Source organism: Stigmatopora argus, chromosome 18 (genome assembly GCF_051989625.1).
Source record: "Stigmatopora argus isolate UIUO_Sarg chromosome 18, RoL_Sarg_1.0, whole genome shotgun sequence".
NCBI classification, from domain to species: Eukaryota; Metazoa; Chordata; class Actinopteri; order Syngnathiformes; family Syngnathidae; genus Stigmatopora; species Stigmatopora argus.
Genome location: NC_135404.1, coordinates 11,658,395 through 11,672,051, shown reverse-complemented (window position 1 = coordinate 11,672,051; position 13,657 = coordinate 11,658,395). Strand labels below are relative to the sequence as shown.

The 13,657-nt window shown below is 42.3% G+C and overlaps 1 protein-coding gene across 3 annotated transcripts in view; it reads left to right on the top strand.

Annotated features, from left to right (window-relative positions):
• raraa (retinoic acid receptor, alpha a) overlaps positions 1–13,657 on the top strand; it is a 152,382-nt gene that overhangs the window by 3,577 nt on the left and 135,148 nt on the right. For all 3 annotated transcript variants that reach the window (XM_077625036.1, XM_077625035.1, XM_077625034.1), the window contains one exon: positions 4,782–4,945. The gene's annotated coding sequence lies outside the window, so the exon portion shown is untranslated. The remainder of the gene's footprint in view (positions 1–4,781; positions 4,946–13,657) is intronic.

Here is a 13,657-nt window from a genome sequence, read left to right as displayed (position 1 = left end):
AAAATAGTCAAACACTTTAATCACATTGTTTTCACAAAAGACATGACTATTGTAAGTATAATTATATATTATTGACTTTGCGTGTTGCACTAAACAGGCAAAGATTTAATACTTAGTACATTTTTTTTATTTTTATTTTTAAGAAGATGCTCAAATCATGCAAACTCCGCACAGGGACATGTGGAAGGAATATGTAACTAGATTTTTTTTGCTAATCATATGTTCATTGTGCTACCCTCAAGTCATCCAGTAGTTCAGCTCTCCTTGTCGTCCCTCAAGTGTAGAGACGTCACTCCTCATCACACCATGACGTGCACTCCCTCCCCCACTTCTTCTTCTCCTTCGCCTTCCCTCGCCACAGGGCGTGCTTTGCGACGGCAGCATTTACAGTGACATATTGCCAGTGCCTTTCTTACTGTCTCCCTCAATTTCTCAAGAAAAATATTGCACCAGGCCTTAAGGCTTGGCCCACCAAACCTCACTTTGTGTGTGTGTGTGTGTTTGAAGAAGAGCAAAGGAGAACGGACACAATCAGCAAACAATGCTTCTTGGCAACTTGTCTTGGCTCGCCGTTTAGCGAGTCCATTAAGTAAATTGTTATTCTTCGCGTGTTGCTCTGTGTAACATCTGTGTTTAAAGGACTTTCTCTTAAGAAGATATTTCCTGTTTTGATCAAAACATGGTGCCAAGAACATCGGCTTATGTATGATATGCCTCCAACTTCAACTCGCAGTGGAATTATCATGGACACCGACTGATCTTTTTCCAAATGTTTTTTTGTCTTGTGGAAGAAAAAGGAAAAAGTTGAGCATGGTTATATTTGGCAAACTTGCCAGATTACTTGCGGAACCAGCAAATCCCACCAGACTTCAGTTCAGTGAGGCGCCAGAGGCCCGAAAACATTTTGGACCAAATACCAACATGATGGCCAACAATAGCTACGTTTCGAGAAGGACCACCGTATCATTTCTTAACAAATTTGCTCATTTATTGCTTTACTTTCGACTATCTTAACAGGAGACACATCCAAAGTCATCTAAACACACTCCATAGAAGCTTAGGATTCTTCAAACGTTCTTCTCATAAGTACACACACACACATAGACACACACCTCCTGCTGTTCCCTGGCTGCATCATATATGCAGATTGGCAAAGCTTTGAAGTGCATGGAATAGAATAGGAGATGTGTGTTATATAAACAGGAGGATGCGGATTAGCGTCCAACTTTCCCCTTGTCTCTCCATTTTTATGACTTGAAAATCACGCACTCTGCCTATAGTCTAATCCATAATGCCTCCTTTGGTGCGTGCAACAATTTGCCCGTCTTTCTTTTTCTCTCATTTTCCCCGCCCGCCTCAAAAAGCAAATGTAGGTCATGTGTCGTCGCCTTCTTTCTCGGTGACGTGCGGGAGAAGGTGGGATTGATCTAGAGGTGTTTCTCCCCCCACTCTCTCTCTCTCTCTCTCTCTCGCTCTCCCACTTGCATATTTGAATGAGACGTTAAGAGGCTGCCTACCTGCTTCTACGAGTCGACACTAAACAGCTCCCTTTCTGCCCACTCATACATATCCTAATGGTCGGTGTCTGTGAGAGGGGGAAAAACCTCCAATTATATGCCATAACATTGCATTTCTCTAAAATTCTGCTGTAAGATGTTTTTTTTACTGAGTGTCACAGTGCATGGGAATTTTTTTCCTGTGAAAGCTTTTTAAAGAGTGTGAGAGTTATCTAAATAGTCTTTTTTTTAAATTTATTTGTGTGGAGTAGAATTTTTTTCATGAGTTTGAGACATTTTACTAATATGTAAGGCAAATGTTTCAAGGTGTAGGTTAGATATTTTGTCAGTGTGACCGAGAGATACTATCCATTGTTTTTGTATGAGTGTGCTGTCAGTAATGATGCATGCAATGTAAAAATATGCAGCAGATGGATCAATGCATTTCCATAAAATATTCATGTTCGCACTGTTAAAAAAAGAAAAACGCTCCCAATAGTGTCATAATTATAATCAAATTGGACCTCCAGAACTATACTCAATTTTCTGTAGTGTATCTCACTTAATGATGTATCCCTTGGACTATTGTGTAAATGGACGTTAAATCCAATCCTCTGGTGTAAAAAAAAACTACTTACTTAATATGCCTAAAGGGGAATCAATATTATGGCCAGAAATGTTTTTCCCCTCCCCGTTTCTTAATGACGTTAATCCCTCAAATGATGAATTCAATTGACACGATTCCCTACGGGTAGAAAAGTCGTGGATGATGGAGTAGATTATTATGGGATGCCGTATTGACGGATGAATGAATGGATGAGTGGGAGGGAAGTTGATGTTCACTTGCTTTGGATGTCCTTTTGCTATCTACAGTGCGCATGTGTGTGTGTGTGTGTGTGTGTCTGTATTTGTGTGCAGAGTGCTATGTTATGCATGGCTGCCTACTAACACGATGTGACAGGGCAGAAATACCAGTACGGGCCACACTTGCCCACCCACCGTCACACGCACACACACACATGGAAACCCCCCTCTGTTGCACGGCGAACTCACCCTATTGGTTGACTACTTCCGTCACTCCACATCTTCTGCTCAGAGACAGAACACTCTATAACCCCCCCTCACCCCCACACCACCAAATCCCCATTATGCCTTCTCGCGTGGGGTACTAACGTGCATCCGAGAGTGACGTGGTAAAGAAGTGGGACACATTATGCAATATCCTGTTACGCAAGATTTTTTTTTTTCATATCTTATCCGCCCAGCCTCTCGAGACGTCTTCTTGGCTTTCCCTCTTTTTCTGCAACGGTTCTTTGACGTTTGGGTGCTGTCCTTCGCTCAGTCTTTTGACCCCTGTGTCATCACAGTACCAGCTGATGCTCTGATACGGAGAGGGGGGCTTTTAAACAACCCCCCTATCTTCTTTCTCGACTTAATATATTCATGTCAGAGAATGAGAAGTAACTTTTTAAGATGGCGGCGAGACTATCTGACCAAAGCCGAGTGATGGTGCAACACTGAGCCTCATATTGCCGTCTTCTGTCTTCTGCCAGCCTCAACTTTTCTTTTCTTTTGCAGACTGCGGTCGGATTTTCATATGCAAGAAGACGTTTTGTTATTGCACCACTTTACGATGGAATGAAAAATAGTCACTGTAGTTCAGTTTCATCAGTTAGGGGTATTATTTCAATGGACTTTGGTGACATATATAATAAATCTGTCAAATTGTGAGCCGGTGCAGTCGGATATATTCCAAGTGAAAATGTTACCTGATAGCTTGAGTCGAAGGAAGCAGACATACTGAAATGTAGTCAACTTATTGGACCATAACCATGGCTGCAAGGAAAGAGACATCCGTCTACGCACTTCCAATTTTGACCTTTTGTACAGACAGATCTATATTAAGAGCGAGCACCCTGTCCATACTTTCTACCCCCTCTCTCCATCTGCCCTGCGTGTGTTTTTCCCCTCTCCTCGGGGACGTCGTGAAGGCATTGTGGATCACTGAGCTTCAAAAACACCATCTCTAAAAAGTACTCCTGCGTTCGTACTTTTGCTAAAAGCGCAAGCCGCCGCGCTACTTGTGGAATTCGCCACCGACGTCACAGAACGCTCCGTTTCTGGCCACGAGACATCAAAAAGTGCTTAAAAAACGAACGCAACACGACCAGTCTGGCCTCTTGCGTCTCGGATAGTTTGCATTTCGCAGCGGTGCGGCCCTGGAGGCATCCATTTTGGATCTTCTCCAGTCCAAAGTGGACTGCGCTGTACTGTATTTTGGCCCAGTTCCAGTCCAGTAGGCATGGAGCAGGCCTGTGAGGCGCATGGGATTTCCCCTTAACACAAACTCCCTCTTCTCTCCATTAACCAATTAGACATGAGAAAAGCCTAGCAGGATAGTTCATGGAATGCTGTGCTGCTTTGAAAATGCTTCTTCAAGAGGTGAATAACATTTGGAATCTTGCCACACAATCACATGTTGGTGTAGAGTGTTGATTCTCTTTTTGAGAGGGTTTCTGTAGTAACTTGGCAGCTTTTTACCGGGAGCCAATTTCAGATAGGCTCCAAAATGTCAGTAGAGTGGATATAAGTCAGTAGGAAAACAAAAGACTAGGTATCAAAACCAGGAGCAAAGGAACACACATCTAAGATTGACAATAGCGCAAGAAGGAACGAACAAACATTGAACGCTTGAACAGACAAGACATTGAGGAACAGTTTTGTGATACGAGAAGAAGCCAATTGGTCGACAGGTAAGGTGAAATCAAGACGTGATCACCAGAAGAAGGCAAACCAAGGTACAAATGTGAATATGCCCAACACATCATGACAATAGGAGTATCTCCAGTTTATCTTATTTACCTGTTTGATCCTGATTATATTTTTACAGAGTCGTTCAATAAAATTCAGGGGTCATCATATACCAAAAAATCACAATTTTGGGTGCCAGGCAGGCAACAAAGGGGTAAAAAAGCTTAAATTGACCCCTCTGGTTATTCATTCAATTCCTGAAAATATATTTTTCATATTGACATATATGACAGTGTGTTCACCTCAACTAAACATTGGGTTTCATATTGAACAGTGTGTTAAATGAACCAATAGGGGTCGGCCTTGCACAGCGTGTCCTCATTTGACTGAAAGAACAAGTAGCTGCAAGGTTGCCCTAGTTGTGCTTGTGTATAAAGGCAACATGTTTAAGTGTCTTTTTTTTTAAGCATAGACATTTTTTTTTGCATGAAGGACAAGCTCATCCTCTTTGTTCACCTATTCTTCCCCCCACAGTGTGCGCTTAAGTGTGCTGCCCTTGCCCCGGCCGTGCTCATGAAAGCGACCCACATCAATTCACCGAGCCCCTGCCCTTTTACAGGGGCTGCCTGAAAAAATATGATGTGACATGTGGGATGAACAAGATGAAGCGAGAGGAGGAGGCGGACGCCGGGACTGAGGTATTTGCAAAGGACACCTCACCATCACCAGTTTGACATTGACAGACTTCATCCTGACAAACTGATGCATACTTGAAAGAGGACATGCGTGACACATATGAGTAACCGCATTTACATTGAAAGGACAGGCCGTGACCTTCGTGGGGGGCTTCAATGACACCTGCAAATGCCGTGCTGATTTGACATACGAGTTACCCGACCTACTAGATCTTTTTTCTTGCTTACGTGCAAAAAACCCTTACATGCTGTATTTTGGTGTTGAACACAAAAGCAGTACAATGTCCATTGAATTGTAGCAAAAACGTTCTGATTCTTAACATCCCCAAAAACTATGCTATGTCCTTTGCAGTATTCCGAAATATGCAATGGATTTGTATCGCTATTATTAGTTTCATGGAGGATTTGTGACTCCATTGTTTAATTACTCTACGCACTGAATCATTGAATAGTTGCAGGATTGCAAAGTATGCCTTTTTTGGCATGTTGGTGGCAATGAAGAAAGGATTAAATGTTATTTTTAAATGAGGTTTATTTCGACAAATATTAAAATGAGGTAGTTATTATTAAACATTAATCATCAGAATTCAGAACAAATATAAAATGTACTTTTCTGCAAATATTTCGGATGGATTAAATCGGATGCCTTCCTCATTCAACATAAGACGGCTGTCATTCAAAATTCAATAAATTATTCAATATTTAGTAGTCTTAAGCTTTTTATAGCAGTTTGTTTGCATATCTGACAACTTAGTTGAATTTTAGGAGGTCACAAGAGATCAACATTGTATTGCGAGCATTACATTTACCCAAATGTGATCTAGTCATCATTTACAGACAAGGCAGATTAAGAACTAGATTAGTAGGGCCTCAGAAAATCTAAAAAAAAATACTGCTCTGCTCCAATAAAGTTATATAATAGCCACATTTTCATAGTTGCAAACAGAAACAAAGTTACTTCCCACAAAACACCTTAAAAGCTAATGCTTACGTGTTATCGCCCTACTTTTTCTTTGAGTGCTAGCAGGATGAGTGGGTGCCATATGCATGTCAGCTCCAATAAGAGAGGAGCTGTCGAGAAAGAAAAGAATGTGATCACTCAATGAGCTGACGGAACATTACAGACATCTCAGTGTCATGTCATACTTTATTGAACCAAAAGAATGTGCACAAAATGACCTACAAATAAACCATTAAAGGACAAAACACAGTTTTAATCCCATTTCGCAGTTCGCCAAGAAGCTAGAGTCACAAACCCGACCGAAGTCAAGGTAGGATTTTTCATTGCAGTGGTGGACAGCGTTTTAGTTGTTTTTTCCCCCCCAAAGGAATTAAATCGTTTTTAATTGGAAAAATGGCTAATACGTTTTGTGTGCGGAACAATTGTTAATACGTGCTGGCTCAAATTAGAATGGTACAGATTTAGTTGAGGTTTTTCGCTCTGCCAAGTGCCATCCCAGAATTTAAAATGTGTGCAGAACGCATATCATGCTCTACTCACTAATGTGATTTAACTCTTGGTTTTGTGTATCATATGCAAATTTCTTACAAGAACACGTTGTGTTCTTTTTGTTGCCATGAAAGGATGGATTATAGGCGCTAATCTCAGTCAGTTTTCAGATGCTCAGGAGAGTTGCTGTTGTTGTACGGCAATCTTTCAAGACTTGATGCAATTCAATTGTCTTTTGTTTTTGACTTTCTGGCGTTCGTGTATACGTCCCTCGTCACTGTGGCTGGATTCCATATTGGCCCGGCCCATGTGTTCTGTGACACCCAACTCCGGAGTGTCCTAGACCTCAGTCACGTGATGGTGACCTGCTGTGTTTTACAAGGCTGCGCCACTGCACGGGGGCCTCAGAGGAAAGGCAGCGGCAGGAAACCAAGCGTAGGGTGTGTGCGTCTATGTGTGTGACTTTCATGGACATGTTTCAAGCCAGGGCTTTTAATTGGCCACAGCTTTTTCAATTGGGAGGATAAGGTCTCCATTTTGGAAAGTGCTAGACGTTGGGTCAGTGGTGTTTTTTTCTATGTACCAAGCGCGCAAGTAAATTGTACAATATATTCCAAGTACAGTCCTCCCAGTCTTTGATACTTGCAGGTTGTTGGCTAGCATATTAATGACAAAACACAACAAAACAGGTTTTATGTTTCCATCTTGGTCTCATAAACATTTTTAAACACATTAGCTGCCAATCTATTCTTACTGGGAGGGCAGCTTTTGTCCATTGTCAGTGAGTCTAAATTATGATTATTAGATGTAATGTTTTTCATCCCAAATGATTTTGGAATAAACTCTATAATGTTTGCCCCCATACAATTTAGAGTTAATGACCTATCCTGTATTAATGTATAATTCATTTAGCATCTCAAAAGTCAAAGCCCAATGGGGACGTTCAATTCAGAGTGTTTTTCTTCGTTACTGTAATGATGACTTGAGCCAATGGCGGGTGCGTACATACAAATTTGGGTAAGACCATCATTGTAGGAACAGAACGTTTTCATACACCAAGACCCCCCTGTATTGAGTGACCACAATGGATTCAAGGTCTGAACAAGCAAATAGTTAAGGTTACCCTCCCGGAAATGACTGCAAGCCTATGAAAAACCCCTAAATGAGTGCGTGTGAGCGCACTGGGTGGGGTCAAGCCGCAGTATTTCAGGAGATGGAACTGGGCCATAAAAGGTTAGACTCCAAAAAGTCGGCGAGACGGCGTTTAAACTTGCCGCCTCGTAGCCCCGCTTTCCTTGAATCAAAACAACTTGGACTTTTTCCACCTGGCCGACGTTAGATTTTTCAATGCTCGGATGGCCTTAATCTCCTCTCTCCTCATCTCCCCATTGGCCCCTCCTTCCCCTGCACTAAATCTGGCACTTTTGCGCAAGCCCTCTCCCTTATTTCCCCTTCTCTCTCTCTCCCTCGTTTCATCCCCAAATGAGTTGACCTTCGCTGTCGCTTGGCCATAAGTCTACGCTCGCTCTGTGGCAGTAATCTATGGCTGTAGACTTGTATCCTGTTGCCCTCCAAAGCGCACGTGCACAAACACACACATAGGCGAGATTACACAGCAGAGTCAGCGCATGAAAGATGACCACAGGCACTCACACACATAACTTACCCACACACCCACCCACACACACACACACAGGCAGATTTGAGGCCATTAAAGAAGAGGCCAGTCCAGTCTCTCAGATCGCTGCCTTCACTCCCCTCCTCTTTGTTCCCCAAATCAGGAACAGCTGTTCTCCTCCAAAGTTGTAAGTCACTCACTGGGTGGAAATTTAAAAAGCCATTAAGCGAGGCCCCACGTTTTCTTCTCCCCCTCCACAAGAACGGATCCTCGCTTTTCCGCGGCTGCACACGCTAGCACGTTACACGAAAATTACAACAGGGAACCACCGCGTTTAACAAGTTACGGGAAAGATACTAAACATATCCCCCGCTCATACCCGGAATTAGTTAGTCCCGAATGTTCAAGTCGTAAATAAAATCTTGAGGTCCCAGTCTCAATAGTTGATAAACACTAACCAAATAACTGAATCTTGTCAAAAAGTATTCAAAATTAACTGATAGACTGGCACAGATCCATCGCTATCTAATTTGTCCAATGAAACAAATATTTTTTAACGGTTTGCCTCTGCATAGTTGAGATTGATAACGTCACCAAAGGCAAGGATGACATTCAGTTCCACTTTAGTTTGAACATGAATTTTGAGATAAACAAGGATGACTGCAAATTAATATCTGCTCGAATGTAGCTGCTCCTCCCAAATCGCTGACAAGCAAAGTTTTGAGGAGGAAGCGATAGTTTCCAAGTTGTAAGATTTGGCCGATTTATGTCTGACTCCAGTCAGGTCACGTGACTGGAGTCCCCCACCTCTGTTAACTCGTCTACTTTCTCGGCTTTGCCGGCTGGGGAAGAACAACAAGAAAACGGGACATTTATCAAGGATGGTGAAATTAGCAGGACAGACATTTGCATGCCAAAAGTGAAAATTTGGGTTTTTATTTTTTTCTCCCCGCCCTCTCCTCCTCCCCCTTTATCTCCTGTGGAGATCTCTCATTTCCTGCTGGCCCCAAAGTTGATTTCATAGTGGAGCTAAGGGCTTAAGAGTGGGAGTCTGTGAGATGGGGGGGAACATGTGGTCGTGAATTGCGAGGGTATTTGGGTTCAAGCCAAAATCAACCTCCATCCAGCTAGTGTGTGTTGTGTGTGTGTTTTTTCGTGAGCATGCTAGCGTGGACTTTTGTTTTCTTTCTGTCTACAATCACACTCACCTAAATGCTTCGCAGAACCTACTTTGTCTTCCACATATTTTGAACTTTAGTAATCCTTGATTTAATTGCAGTTCGGTAGTAGCGAAATTCCTCGTCTGTGTGTCTTTTAATTATTTGTATTCTCGGTCAAACTGTTTGTAACTAAATCTCCTTTATTTTGGTTTTATACCTCACTAAAATTCCGAGCACATAACATAACAATTGACAGTAAAACTTTAAAAACAAATACGAGTGTTTACAGTATCTGTAGCGGAGTAATATGTGAAATATATTCCACCACACATCCTCCTTTGAATAATTCTGTTTTTATTTATTTTTTTGAAGTGCTCCAGGGCTAAACTATGTAGATTTTTATTGAAATAGAAGTCAAAGTCATCCGAATGTAAGTGGTAGTTATTATGACCTTGAGAAGTGGTAAACCCTAACGGGCGCAGATGACTCATGAGTAGACTAAGCTAATTTCTTCTTTTTTGCTGTCTGCCCCATGAGTCCACCCAAAGAGAAAACAGAAGAGTGTCATGCACAGATCCCAATATTTGTGGCACATGAGCAATTTCTGCTCTTCACTTCCGTTCTTTTGCGGGTGACACACACGCCGACCGCAGAGACGCCAACAGCTGCAGCCTTCAGCTTTCACTTCCTCTCGTATGAAAGCGCACATGTATCTGTTACCATAACAAGTTCCCCAAACGTGGCCTTCAATGCCCTCTGTATTTCAGACGCTCGGCCCGTGCCAATGCATGTGCTCGTGCGCACGCCTACGCGCACAAGTCGGATAAAAACCGCTGCCAAAAAAGAAAAAAAAAACAATAGTGCTGCTTTGCTCAATGGGGTATTGAAATTCTACTTCTGCAAATTTATAGACGCTATTAAATGCTGTCGTCAGGTCTCAGTTCCAGTAATATTAATGTGTACTGTAAACATGTTTAAAAGATAAATTATATCTAATAATAAAATAAATTTAACAATTAGAGAAAATTTCATTGTCACAGTAGCAAGAGGGTGAAAATACAGATACAGGGAAATACATTTTAGACATAAATAGATAGGTAATAAATAAGTTCATAAAAAACATGTAAATTAATAAATATATAAAAAATAAACAAACATAAATAAATATATAAACAAATTGAAATATAAATTAATAAATATATAAATAAATAGTGTGTTGCTGAGATATATATATCTATATATATACCTATACATACATATATATATATAAATATACATATACATACATACACATAGATGTACATGTGTATATATACGGTTGGTCTTAACATTCAGCCATTTGTTTTGTTAAAGAGCCTGACAGCTGATGGGAGGAAGGATCTGCGGAATGTAGTACATTTGAATTTAATCTGTAATAATAATTATTTTTTTAAATGCTAGAACATGTTAAATTTTTACACGACACGTGTAGACAAGCGTTAAATAGGCTATTGTTTTTTTTTTAAAACTAGGATTTCCTGCGTTGGTATTGTTGAATTGGTCCTTGATTCCAGTCATGCACCACTTTAACTTGCTACACACACACAGGAACACACACACAGTAGAGACCAGGCCAGACTGAGTGGCATCGCGTGACTGAGGCTTCACACCTCTCTTTCTCTCTTTCAGTCAGGGAAAGCATGAAAATCCCTCATGCACAGTCATGTGAGAAGTGTGTGTGTCTGCGTGCATTTGTGTGTGTGTACATGCACAATTCCTACATTGAGTGTCTGTCTCGCTGAGCTCTGACCCGGTTTAGCCTCTCTATTTGTCATTAACACACTAACTGTACTGTGTACCGCACGCACTGGCAGCACTAACCCACGCCGCCACGCACTCGTTCTTGTTTGTCAGCGGGCAGCCCGTCAATCCAAATGAAGGAAAAACAAACGGTCAGCGGTTGTTTGTCGGACTTTGGCGCAACGTCGCCAGGCCGCGACACTTAGCGTCCCGGTGTAAATTGTCAATGAACTCGGTGACACGGTGGATTTTCATTGTTTCTGGTGGCTTTTTCTCGGGGGGATTTAGGTGATGCAATGTGAAGGTGTGGGCTGTTAATGTTGAACAATTGCTCTCGGATGAGCTCACTGCAAGTAAATGGAAGATTTTAAGCCATGCCGTGTACAACAATAGAGGTTTGTTTGGTATTTGGAAATGTAACCATATACAGTTTTTTTTGCTGCTACTATTTGACTTAGTTGAGGAGCTTTATTTGTAATTAGTAACGTTTCCTTGTGGAATCCACAGGCAAACACAATGGAGAGGACCCTCGTAGTTCGGCATTTGCAAGCGATCTGGAAACGTTAAGACTTTATTATTATATCTTTGGTGTGACAATGCACTTCGTAGTCAAGCTCAGTTTCTATTCTCCATAGCTGGTGCCCCTTAAATTGTAAAACCAAACAAGGTGGCAGCAAAGCACCACTTTTCACCAAATTGCCCCCAAGTCATACGCTGCCTAGGGCACCCATTTTTTAATTTTCAGAAAAATCTGCTGATCTGTTAAACGTGTACAATGTCATTCATCACTGCCCACAGTCTCACAAATGTAAAGGCGAGCTTGTGGCCAGATGGTTTGACTGAGTTCTTCCCAGGGCAGACAGTGGCCACATGCCACTCTTTGCCATGCTGCCTTTTGGTTTCCCAGGACACACTCATAAATGTTGTTATTCCCCCAACCAATGTGTAACAGTGGCCCGCACAGCTGGCACAGAAAGATGCTGGGTCGTGTCAGCCTGTCATAACACGCCACCCATGCAGTATAGAGAGCCCATTCCTGCTATGTAAAATGAGCTGTCTGTAAAATCGTTTGGAACTGGAAGTCTGGCTTTCCACCGTGGGATGTCAATGGGGTGTTTCCTTTCCATTTTGAATGTCGTGCGTGTCAGTTGATGATGCAAACCCAATCGCCGTGTTGTATCAAGCCATTGTTTGAATACACGACCATCAGAATTAGCCAGTGTTCTGTTAAAACCAATGAAAAATTATTATAGGCTTTCACGCTACACAGTTCTTGTCCTAGAGAGGCCCCATGTACCCTCATCAATGATCTAGTGGAAATCTTTGACAGTAGATTGGTAAATAAGTACCATATTTTGCCGTTTAATATACCCGGGTATATTAAATGATTTTTGCATTTTTAAGCCTCCCGTTTGTGCGTCATTTAATATACCCCTGCCATTTAATATACCCGGGTATATTAAACGGCAACTCAACTTTTTTGGCAAGATTTGTATGGTGTTCATGGGGGCATAATTATAGATACTTTAGTTCATTAAAATTCCAAGTCAGACTTTATTCAGCAGTAAGTACTTTTAACCTGAGCAGTAAGTAGTTTTAGTCTGCAAAACGTTGATGCACCCCGTCACGGCATAAAGAGTGCATAGTGGATCGTACCTTCCCGTTTGTGCGCCATTTAATATACCCCTGCCGTTTAATATACCCGGGTATATTAAATGGGGGGGTATATTAGACAGCAAAATACGGTAATGTTATGTTGTGTTGCTTTGGCTGTATCTGACTTGTCACCGCTAATATGTTATGTTAAGATCGCATAGTGTTTTTTCTCCATTCTATATTTAATGTTTGCTCTTAGTCTCAGATAGGATCAACTCAACTTTTGTGAATGGAAACTCGTCTAGGGCTGATGGTGGGCGTGGGTATTGGTTAGGGGCGGGGGGCAACGGGGTGTTTTATACCAGCTCCGTGGAGTCGGTTTCCGGATTGTAAACATGACGGGAGGGACACTTCGAAAGGTGGCCCATTTGAAAATCCCCGAGTCCCCGGGTGTGCCTTTTGACCCCCCTCCACGCCCCCTATCGCCACCCTCCCTCCACCGCCTCCCCCGCTTTTCCTCTTGGTGTTTCCTGTCGGGCTGGCTAGACTCCTTTGACAGATTTACAACTCCGGGGTCAAAGTTTTCCGACAGCAGCAGATAAATCTTGCGCCGCCCCCTCCCCGCTTCGCCCTCACCTGATAAAAAGACACACACTCTCACAGCCCACATCCTTTCATGTGTAACCTGCCTTTTTGTACGCGTACACCTATGCGCGTGAACACATGTGCGTTTGTGTGTTCGGGAGGGGATCGGGCTCACGCCCAAGTCTGTCGTCTCGCAGTTCACAGAAAGAATGCAGGATATTTTTCGCCGTGCTTCTCTTCTAAGGCCCATTCGAGGAGGGAAAATGTCTTCTAATTCTCCCTCCTGTGTTTTTGAAGGCCTTGTGCTTGATTACTCTCCCTTCCTATCCTCCCCCAGATACGTGAGATGATCTCGAGAGCGCTTCCCTCCCGCTAGCAAGTCATCATTTGTGTTTTCATCCTCGTGTTTTTATCTTTTCTCCCACTCCGTCTCTCTCATTGCGCACTCTGGAGGCGCCCGGAGAAGTATTGGCTCTAATTTGTTTTGGGCGTGAGGCAAGATAATCGCAATTTGCAGTCTCTAGCCA